The sequence below is a fragment of the Thamnophis elegans genome, chromosome 1, assembly GCF_009769535.1.
Source record: "Thamnophis elegans isolate rThaEle1 chromosome 1, rThaEle1.pri, whole genome shotgun sequence".
NCBI classification, from domain to species: Eukaryota; Metazoa; Chordata; class Lepidosauria; order Squamata; family Colubridae; genus Thamnophis; species Thamnophis elegans.
The window spans coordinates 126,021,842-126,033,867 of record NC_045541.1 but is presented as its reverse complement, the minus strand read 5'-3'; the positions used below and the strand labels follow the sequence as shown (position 1 = coordinate 126,033,867).

Here is a 12,026-nt window from a genome sequence, read left to right as displayed (position 1 = left end):
TTGGTCTAAGATCAGATAAGATCGCACAGCTCCCAGCGTGTTCTTACTTGCAAATATATTAGTGCTTTTAGCTGCGTCACAACATGGCGTCTATACCTGTTTCAGATGATTCCTTTCAAATGATTTTCTCTGCATTTCAAAAGTTGTTTGACTCATATGAAAGATTTGAAAAAAAAACCTGGACTATCTAACATTAAAATATGAAGAAAAAAATGAGAATGTTGAATGTTTGAATGCTCCTGAAATACAAATGAAGAATGTTAAAAACGAAGTTTCTCAACTTGCTGACATGTCGGGCGTCTGGTTTACTTCGGAGGGAGAAAGAGATGCAACGTTTGAAAGGGGGGCAGCCATACAGAAGATTTATTTTAAAAGACAGAGTGCAGGAGGAATGAGAAGCATTAAAGAACCTATACTTTATGAAACATCATTTGCAGAATTTTCGACACCACTCTTGAGAATTAAAGACAAACTGAAAAGTGGAACAAGCCCGGGACAACGTTATTATTACATCAGAGGCATTCTGAGCGAAAAGGTGCGAAGATATTCCTGTTTGGACTTGCTTATAAAAACATTTGGTAAATCTATTCCATGAATGGCAATAGGACTAAGGAGGTTTTGTTATTGGAGAGACATAGGCTGATAGATGGAAGAATACAATTTAAAATTAGTTAAATCTAATTTCTCTTATTTGTAATAGACATAGCTGAATAATAATTGATATTGATAGTAATGTATATAATGTGGAGTTGATATGATAAATAATAATTGGATATGAGAAGGGAAGGTTGGAAATATTTTTGGACCATATACAAAGGTTATTAATCACAATAATTATCACTATTAAAAATAAAATAAAATATATACAGTTAAATGTTAACTAATATGGGGAAAATGTTACGATATATGATATACTTACATAAAGAAGGGAGAATGATAATAAACTATACTGCATGGAAGATGGAATTCTTGGTATTAAATACTATAGACGTTCAGCTAAAATAAGATACGAGGATTTGATGTTAATAGAGGATTTTACAAACAAGTAAATGAAATGTCAGCATGTGGTTATGGATTAAATCTTTGGCATAGTTAAGGATGAAGAATGTTTAAATAACTGTAGTCAACTAAAAGTGGAGGTATAATGATGTCAATATGGTAAACATTTGAGTTAAGATATTTGAATTAATATGAATTAATGGAAGAGATACACCAAAACATGTTGTAACCAGCTGATATACTTTTTTTTTATAATATATACCTGTGTTCTTTTTTTTTTGGGGGGGGGGGGTTCTTTTGTTTTTCTTTTTTTTCTTCCCTGCCTTGTTTTTTGTTCTTTTTGTCTTTTTTGGTTTTTTTTCTTGATTTTTTCTTTTCCCACTGGTGTGGGCATGTATTGTTTAAGAAACAAAAATTATTATTATTATTATTATTATTATTATTATTATTATTTAATAACAATTATAGTCAAATGAAAATGGATATATGATGATGGTGACATGTATGAATATTTGAGTTAAAATGCTCGAGTTAACATGAACTATGTTTGTTGACTGTGGAAGAGATGCGTAAAAGTCTATTTGTAACCAACTGATACACTTTCTATAGCATGTAAAGAAAGATGTTGTATTTGTTTTAAATTAAAAATTTAAAAAAATTAAATAAATAAATAAATAAACAAACAAACAATGATGGAATATATTCAATCAATCAATTGTCCAGAGTCACATATCTGAGATGGGCAGTCATATACGTTGAAATATAAACAAATAAATGTGGTGACTGTATTTCATAAAACCGCAGCTGCTCTTATATGTATAAGACCAACTTGACATATTTATTACATTAAATATATTTCATTGGTGAGAAAAGGGTTTGGACAACCCTTTCTGAAGAACTAAGGAATTATCCAGTGAAATATGCTTGGCAACATGTTATACCAACTTCAGATAAGAAAAAGAAGAATTTCATTCCAATAGCAAATAAACAGAATATTAAATAATACACATCTGGGCAATTCAGGTATTTATCTATTTCTTCTTTGCTGGATGATTTCAAGTAACCTTACTTTTTCTGGTGCCTCTAAACAGAGATTCTTTTCCCAGTAAGATTCTCTGGTATTTAGGATCGACAAGTTCCAAGTACTTGTACATTTGTACAGATAAAATTTCCTGGACAGACAATGAAGGAATGTAGAATTCTAACTCATTTTGGAATATCATGAAGTGAAGAAATTACACTCTTATCTTTAATCACCTCTCTCTCAAAGAAGAAATATTGTAGGATACTGTTACACAATGATCTTCCAACATTTCTATGTGCAAAGATATGGAAAACTGAACTATCCACTGGTAAATGTGATTTTGGTATTAGGGCTGTAATAGAAACCAACACAACAGTACTTTATAACATGAGCAAAACTTCGTCAAAGTGTTAAAGTGACCATATCCTTTGCAAGCCTCATGTTCTTGTTTCATCAGCTGACCATAATTGCTTCCAATGCTGTACACACAGACCACCAGACAAAGATTAACCGGAATCCTTACAAAGCAAGTTGTTGGCAATGTGCTTTACAAAGCATGTCTCTGGAACCTTTTGTACATTTAATTCAATTTACCTGACCTCAATCGATGGATTTTACATGGGAAGAAATGTTTCACAAAGATTAATTATATTTGTGTCACAATGTGACTAAACAAATATCATTTACAAAAAAAATTAAAATTTTGCAAATGAAACAAATTATTGCAACTGACCTACTTTTTAATTAAATAATCATCTGGAAATAATGGCATCAAAATAAAAAAATGAAGTTAAGATAGTATTTTACTTCCACTAAATTCTTGGAATAAATCCAGATTTGAACAACAAATCAGCAATTGTTGAAAGGTAGATTTCCTTTTTTTATTTTCTATATTAAATAGCTTTTAATATTTGACACCTATCTTCTCAATTCATGTCTTAATCACATTTTAAATGAAATATTGTTATAGCATCAAAGAAAGCAATTCAACACCTGCTCATTGCAGCTTTAACAGTATCAAGAAAATAAAGCTGTACATTATAATCATAAAAATCAAAAAGACAATCTAAGGTGGTGAATATCAGCGGTGTTAAAAATCAAGTTTACACTGCCGTGAACAAAACATTTCCAAGTTTGTCAATTTTAAATAAACTATTTGTAACACACAAAAGAAGAGGCAGCAGAATTTTAGATGCATGTTTTCCATTTCATTAAAGAGCAACAAAGACAGCGTGTATGGTTCAGGTGTTTTTACAAATGCCATCTCAGTTCACAGTATGTGCTTTGCATTTAAATAAGAAAGGGTCTTAAGTTCACATTGTAGCTTCTGACAGGCTAATGTTACCTTTTTATCTTTCAGCAAAAAGCTTTGGGGAGATGAACAGCAGTGTCCAAGAAAAATTATCTAGAGTATATAGTATTATGTTCTGCAAGTTAGAAAATATCTAATTTTTTAACTTAGAAAGTACCAAAATATTTCATTTAGAATTAAATCCCACTTACACTGGATATTTCCTAACAATTAGTAATTTGGATTCAGAGTTCTAGCTTCGAAGAGGTGTTTTTCTGTTCAATTGTATCCAATTCTTAAGGACTGCCTGGGCAAGTTCCTGATGTTCCCTCGGCAAGGTTTTTTAGAAGTGATTTGCCTTTGCCATTTTCCTATAGCTGACAAAAGGTGACTGGCCCAAGGTCACCCAGCTGACTTCATGCCTATAGCAGAACTATAGAACTCACGTTCTCCTATTTTCTAACCTGGCACTCAGAGTGTTTTAGCTGTGACTAAAACACAGTAACAGAACTTCTGCTATCAAGAAAAATGGATGTTACCTAGTCAGATAATGAAATGTTGGCAAGCAAGTAACCAAGCTCAGAGAGCACCAAGGATTGCACAGTTCAACCCTGAGGTACATATACTGTATATTCCCAGAGTAGGTTTTTTTTCTGCATTTGCTTTTAATACCTGGGTAGCAATTAAATATGCAAAATGCTGGAGCAGCCCAGCTGGATCAGACAACCTATTAAATAGCAACCTGCTCCCTATACAGCAGTGATGGCAAACCTTTTTTGGCTGCTGTGCCAAAAACAGGGGGAGCACAGGGGGGTTGTGTGCTGACGTGCCACACCCATAATGCTATGTGCGCGCACCCCCCAGTACGCACGCATGCACACAATCAGCGACCCTGCTGCTTTTGCTTCAGTTTTTCCGCCTTCCCCAGGCTCCAAAGGCTTTCTAGAAGCCTGGGGAGGGCGAAAACAGTCTCCCTGCCCTCCCCAGACGCCTTCCGGAAGGCAAAAATGGACTTACTGGGAATCCGGAAGTTTGGGAATGGTGACTTCCAGTTTGTCCGTAGGGCCAATTTTCGACCTCCTGAGCCTTCAGGGAAGCCTCCTGAGAGCGAAAAACAGTCCTACAAGCAAACTGGAAGTCCCTTCCTGAATTCTGGGTTTGCCCATAGGGCCAGTTTTTTGCACTTTGGAGGCTTCAGAGAAACCTCTGGAGGGCAACAAACAGCCTCAAAAGAAGGCTGAAGTGAGCTGGCCAGTGTGCACATGCACGCTGGCCAGCTGACAGAACAACGCCTCACGTGCTCCGACAAATGGCTCCACGTGCAACCTGTGGCACGTGTGCCATAGGTTCGCCATCACGACTATACAGTAATATTAGATGCCCAGACGTTCATAAGTAGAATACTATTTTGACAGAACCATCATATAACCAACACTATCAGATCTCAGAACCACAACATCAATCCACTTTTGTCATTCCTCTTAAAATGGCAACTTGTTTTAAAATAAGTCTTTTGCAATTATTCTTCCCTTTGTCACATTTTCCTACCAAAGACCATGTCTTTGAGAAAAATATTTTAGGCTACTATAAAAAAAACCCTACAATAGAAATACTTACATATTTACAAAAATAATTCAAAAATGCAACTGAAACAATTCGAATGGTAATCACTGCAGGAATTTATCTTGAAATGCAAAGAACTATTATATTATACAATAAAACAGGGGAGGGGGAAAGCCTTTTCCTGGTATATTAAAATACCTCCACTCAAGTCCAATACCACAGATGTCAACATTCAGACAAATGCATGAAAAGATCAGCAACACTTCAGGTAAAATAGTTTTTAGTTTTTAATATTTAAACCAGATACATGTTATATACTTAGTGCAAGAAATTGCCCTAATTATGGAATGCTGCTCTAGGGAGGCAGAGAAAGTCCTGGGAAGATTTTCAGGGTGTTGGACAAGCTAAGATATGTTGCATTTGAGTATTAGCAAAAGCTCTGTGGAGAGGAAATATACTGAGAAAATAATGAGCAGGTAGATAGGCTATGCACTGCTGGGAGTAAATGAACTTCCTCCCCCCACCCTTTAGTTACTTTAGGATTAAATTTACCAAGGAAGGAGTATTAATTTTCCTGAGACTATATGGGTACTATAGGGTTGCACAATTTGCTTAAGGAGCAGCCAACATATACAAAGGTGTTCATGATGGATGCCAACCTCTTTGCTTTGTTCAGATCCAAATACTGTGCATCACTACTTCCAGTCCAGCTTTTGTATTGACCAAAAGCACTGTTACCGGCTTTAATTTCAGCTTCCTCATTTTCATCTATTATCTCTTATTATCTAGCTGCCAATTGTTTTTGGATTTTAGTGACACATTCAAGATATTTATTTGCATAGCTGTCCACTTCATGTGACTCTGACCCAATAAACAATTAAAGTACAAGATAATCACATAATTCAATAATTAAAAGTTAAAAACTAAAATAACACCTTACTCCAAAGCTGGGAAAACACCCAACCCTACCAGATATCATAGAATCTAGATTATTATGGCAGATTGTAACAAAATTTCTCAGTAGTGCAGATAATCTATTAAGAGAGTTTTAAATCGGTAACGCAGGGATGTCACAAATGAGAAATTAGGAACAATGACCTTAACGAAGTCTGCAAAATTACCTGAATATTACTTTGAAAAGCCTTGCCCCGTGGGTCTCTTTTCACACACAAAAGAAATCCAATTTATGTCATCCTTGCAAACAAGAATGGAAAGAAATACATACTATTTCTGCAATTCTCACTCAAGTTACTTGGGAAGTAGGACCGATTTGAACGCACCAACACGAACTCGCGAGTAAACAACTGCCCAAAAAGGCAAAAAAGGCGGTGGGGAATCTCGCTTACCCATAAAAATTCTCTGTCTTTGGCTCCGCTGCAACAAAACAGTAAAAACCCTCGAATCCGGGATTTCTTCTTTTAAGCCGATCGAGTCTCAACAAACTGCAGCCCTTTTTTCCTCCATTTCTCCTTTTGTACTGCTACTGTTTTAATCCTAGAATTCACCTTTCGGGGAGTATATCTCGCCGAGTTTGACGGGCTTACTCCATAGAGAGCAGCTCCCTAACTTAGTATAACCAGGGAAAAGTAGCCAAGGAGTCGCGCGCAGCAGCTCCACCGAAGCCACGACGGATAATTCGGAGTGCAAAGAAGCGCCGTACAATAAAACCAATCAACCAATCCGTACGCAGAAAAACCCTTCACCCTCTCTGTGCCCTAGTAGTTAGTCCGTTCGCCCGAGCCGCCCCGCCGCAGATCCTTCTCCCAGCACACAGAGCCCGACCTGGAAGCCTCACCTCCGAGACGTGTAACACGCCCACGTCCGCTCGAAAATAACCGCCGCACTATTCAAACTCCGACATCCGCTTGCGTCACAAATAGAGGCACGAATGGAAGAAAAGAGCCCCACCCCCTTTCTCCGTTGTAAGCGACATCCATTGAACCGATTTTCTACTGCGAAGGTCTGAATAGAATTCTTAGAGAGGAGGGAGGGGCTGGTAGTGAGGAAGTATTTGATTGGATGATTGGCTGCCATTGGCTAACTATGTCGGGAGGGGGATAGAGGCTGGGCTAATTTTCCGTCTCTCTCCATTAAGTTTTTCGTGGGTGGTGATGGAGGAATTTTTCAGCCGTGTGAATTTGTCAGCAGGGAAAACCAGTTGGTCTTGCCAGAGTTTGAGCCTTGCCTCCACAAAGGAACGGTTCTCAGAATCGTCCGTGATTCAAATCCTCATCGGTTCGGGACCCTTAAATAAGCAACCTTCAACGCAATGAATAAAATAGAATGAGCTCCAAGGGACCTTGGAGGTCTTCTAGCCCAATCCCCTGCTGAAGCAGGATAATTTACCCCCATACCTTTTACTTTAAACTGTGTACCGTGGACCTTACGCGTTTCTTAAAAGGTCCCTAAGGGGGCGTGCATAAGCGCACCAGGGTGCCTACCGTCCCCATTTATATGAACTCATTTTTGTGTTTATGGCTATGTTTTGCTTATTTATATCCATTTATTTGCGCCATTTTTTTCATATGTCCATATCTATATCCATACTGATACTTGTTTCCTTGTACTTGTTGACAAATAAACAAAACTTATACATTATAGAAAACATTACTTGGGAGTAGCCTTGTATGAACCCAGCCCATATTTGTTGGAAGAGGTGCATAGATTGTAAGGGTTTATTCAGCAAAATCCTGTCTACCCAGCCAATCCTAAAAAAACACCATATATTTTAGTGAGGCTTATTTTAAATAGCAAGAATTGCAGCTTTCCATTATAACCCCAAATCTTTATTCCAGTTTTATCAACATTTATTTGTGTCTTACCTTTTATTATTTTTACATACAAATTGGCGAACATAGCCAACACACCTTTGTCCTATTTCTCCCATATCAACAACTGTGAGGTGGTCTGACAGAGAATGATTGGCCCAAATTCAAGTTAACTAAATTTAGTGGATATTATTGTAATAAACCACTGCGGTAAGGAGTTCTCCGTGTATCTAGTATATACTAGTATATTCCACTTGAAATGTGGGGAGGGATTATCAGACAAACTAGGTTTACGTCCATTCCAAGAAACTAATTTGAAAATAGTCTCAGAGTGAGGGAGGAGGGAAACACATTCAGACTTGCAAGAATCAGTAACTATAGCTAACATAATACAAGTGGTTTTAAGCCTATGTGACGCTGTTTCTTAAGTCTGATCTACCCTATAGAGCTGATATCAACAGAAGACATAGTTTTATGGAAGCATGCCCAGTCGGTTGGATCTTGTGGGATGGGTATTTTTGATTGGAAATAGGTGGCTATGCAAATAAATGGTCACTATACCATGAAGAGATTTATTGGTGATAATGTAGGTGATACTCAGCACATTGAATTATACCTGGAAGTCTATTAGTAGTCAATGCAGGTTGACTGATTAACAGGTTATGCACAACTGGGATGGAAGAGAATGGCAATGTGCCTGCTCCCCCCTTTTTTTGCATAGTGTCTCATGCAAACTTAATTGTAATCACAAATTACAATATAAATTGAGCAGCACACAATATGTAATGGCATAAAAAGTGCTGACCCACCTGAGAACCATAACGTATCTGTTGCTAGACCCCTTGCAATTTGCCTAATGTGCAAATAGATCTGCTGATGCAGTCAATATGACACTGAACTACATCTTACAACATCTTGAATCCCCCAAAACCTATGCAAGGATCCTTTTTGTAGACTTCAGCTCAGCATTCAACACCATCATTCCAGAAATCCTTCTCTCTAAACCATGGTTGTCAAACTTGCAATATCACATTGTCATCACATGATGTATCACGACTTCCCCCCCTTCGCTAAACGGGGTGGACATGGCCAGCACATGATGCATCCAGGCCACAAGTTTGACACCCTTGCTCTAAACTGACTCAGCTAGCTGTGCCTGACCACACTTACAGATGGATTATGAGCTTTCTAACAGATAGGAAGCAGCAGGTGAAGCTAGATAAAATCTTCTGATTAATGATTGTAACTATGATTTATGATATATGACCTATCACTTTGTTGTATGTATGTACTTATGCACTGGAGACAAATTCCTTGTGTTTCCAATCACATTTGGCCAATAAAGAATTCTATGTATATCAAGAAAAAATAATAATATAATGATATTTGAACAATGAAAAGAAATATACAGCTGAAGAAAATGCTTCTTTTCTCTTAGGTAGACAATTTCTTCATAAAAGGATAATATTTGGTAGAAAAAAACCCAAATATTTTTCCTCTAAGATGTTTGGATAAGGATTCTGTCACAATACAATATGTATGTTCGCTTGGGACTTCTACTTTGTTTTAAAAAGGGCCAACTGCAAGAAATATTTCAGTTAGTGTCTATACATTCTGCTAAGGTGTTTTTCGGAGCTAAAGATTTTATGTTTCTTGGCTCATTACTGAGTGATTTTCATCTTAGGCTCATACATCATGCTAAACAATGGTTTATTTAACTATGGTTTACTGAATAACTGGCTGGATTTATATAATATACTGAGCAATAAACCATGGTTCACAAATCCTAATGTGTATTTTCATACAATACACTGACCAAAATAAATCATGGCAATGGTTGCATGCCACACCCAGTTAATAAACAATGCATTTCACCATTTTACTCCTCATGACATGCTGCATTTTAACCAATATTTGAAATGTGCTATGTTATCGATAGGATTTCTGGGGAATAGATGTTTGCATTTGACACTGTATGAGTGTGGAGTGCCATCCAGACACAGCCATTATATCATTAACTTGATGTGTAGTAAGTCCTCAGTTTATGACCGATCACTTAGTGATCATTGAAAGTTATTATCTACGTGAAAAAAGGAAGTTATGACCTGGTTATGACATAGATGAATAAAGTAGTTCTGCAAGTATCATAAGTACAGGCAGCATAGCCATTAAAACATGAATTACAAAAACACAATTTACAATAATTACACAATAATGCTAAATAGCCTAATCTGCTGGAATAAATGTGTAGCATTTAGTAAACAAGATATCTTTGCTTAGGCTTTACAAATATTAAATTGTAATGTTTGGTGTTTTCATCTGAGTTCTGTTTGAGTTTGTGGTTTACAAAGAGGTAGTTAAAAACCTTTCTAGAATGAGTTTTGCCACATGAGGGCTGTCTTTAACTCCTTTTAAGAAAGCAATGCAGAAGAAATCATTTCTCAATCTAACCATATCAGACAACTTGTGCCTAATCTACAACCTTTTCTTCTGGGAAAATGGCCTATCAGTTGCAGAGTATCCCAGATGAAATATATTACTTGGACCTCTTTCAGCAGGGGTCCTGAGCATGAGGCAGGCAGAAATCAATTGGTTTTTCTGATGGACAACTTACACGGGACCTGGATGTGGGTGGTGTGACAGTTTTGCAGTAGTAATTGTATCTTCTTGAGCAGCCAGAGATTTAGGAAAAATAATCAAACCACTGCCCAAAATCAATATGAAGCTATTGGAGAAATTTTTCCAAAGGTTTGAGATGAGATATTAGCTCCAGAAATTCTGAATGCTCTAACACTGGAAATTTCTAAGAAGAGATTGGACAACCATTTGTCTGAAATGGTATAGGGTTTCCTGCCTGAGCAGGGGGTTGTATTAGAAGACCTCCAAGGTCTCTTCCAATGATTATTCTATTTTAATATGTTAATAAAAACTAGTTCTACATCTCTACCCTGGACTAAGCTGGAGATGTGGTCCATGGAGTCTGTACGGGATTGGATGGGAAGAAAAAAAAATTAAAACAATTCCTGCAAGGTATAAGCATGGTTTGCTGCTGGTTCCAGTGTTGCAGAGGTGGTATTCAGCAGGTTCTGACCAGTTCTGGAGAACCACTAGCAGAAATTTTAAGTAGTTAAGAGAAATTGGTAAATACCACCTCTGACTGGCCCTGCCCCCATCTATTCCCTGCCTCCCAAGTCCCAGCTGATTGGGAGGAAATGAGGATTTTGCAATAACCTTCCCCTGGAGTGGGCAGGGATGGAGATTTTACAGTATCCTTCCCCTACCATGTCCACCAAGCCATGCCCACCAAGCCATACCATGCCCACCAAGCCACGCCCACACAACAAGCAGTAAATTTTTTGGGATCCTACCACTGCAGTGTTGGCTTTATATAGGGCTGCATTATGCCTGAACAAAGGTCAAATCAATAACTTAGGACTGGGATAAATTCTTCTGAACTCACAGCTACTGCTTTATTAGCAGATAATGTCTATATCCAGAGATGTTTTGGCCTATTTTTGGCTGCTAGGTCAGTCGTAGCCTTCTCTGAGATGAGAGAACCAACAGTAATAGTAATTCATGCCTTCATCCCCTTGAGACTAGGTTATTGCAATATACTTTTCATCGGTTGCCTTTGATGACTGCAAAACTGATGCAATACAGTGGTTTGCTGCTGGGTAAAAATCAGCCTTGTTATATCTATTTTGCAGGCGCTGCATTTCCTACTATGAAAGTTTGTTTTTGCAAGAACAAAATTATAGCTAGGCTGACCATTGAAAAAAACTGTTCACAGTTGGGTTGATCAGTCCATTATGTAGAGGTGAGAAAAATAAAAAAAGATGGAAACCAGTTTCAATATTGATTCTATAAAAAAGACTAGATCTTGGAGCATGATGTTCCTGGAATTCTGTTGTTACAGGTTCTTAATTTTTCTCCATTAAATACCACATATCAAAAGTTATTGCATTATTTTGAGCTTGACTAATTGATTTCTGCTAGTTCAAGCTGAGCACTAGCTTCCTGAGTACAATTCTCCCCAATGCTTGGCTATCAGGTTCTTCAAGTATTACCTTATTCATATTGAATTTGCATGCCCAAATACACTCAATCTAAAATGGGCTTCGGGCAGAAATGGGCTGACATCGCGATGGCACGACGTGCGATCTTGGTGCTCCGAGATCGCAGTCGATATTTCTGCCGCCATTCGGACCTAAACCATCCCGCAGAGATGGTGATTGAGAAGGGCACCTCCTGTTGATCTCAGGGACACCCCAAAGTCCCTGAAAGATCCAGGAATAGCCTTTTTTTCAGTGAAACGCAGCTAATGAAGCTGCTGAAGTTGGGACAGCTTGGAATGGGAAGAAAGCGAAAAGAGAAGGCGTGT

The 12,026-nt window shown here is 37.6% G+C and overlaps 1 protein-coding gene across 4 annotated transcripts in view; it reads right to left on the bottom strand.

Annotated features, from left to right (window-relative positions):
* Positions 1 to 6,734, bottom strand: part of G2E3 (G2/M-phase specific E3 ubiquitin protein ligase) — a 28,260-nt gene extending 21,526 nt beyond the window's left edge. For 2 of the 4 annotated variants that reach the window (XM_032230267.1, XM_032230258.1), the window contains exon 1: positions 6,673 to 6,734. The gene's annotated coding sequence lies outside the window, so the exon portion shown is untranslated. Of the gene's footprint in view, positions 1 to 6,223; positions 6,642 to 6,672 lie in introns of those variants that run through there. The other 2 variants (XM_032230251.1, XM_032230244.1) reach the window with 1 other exon arrangement.
* Positions 6,735 to 12,026: the final 5,292 nt, after the last annotated feature.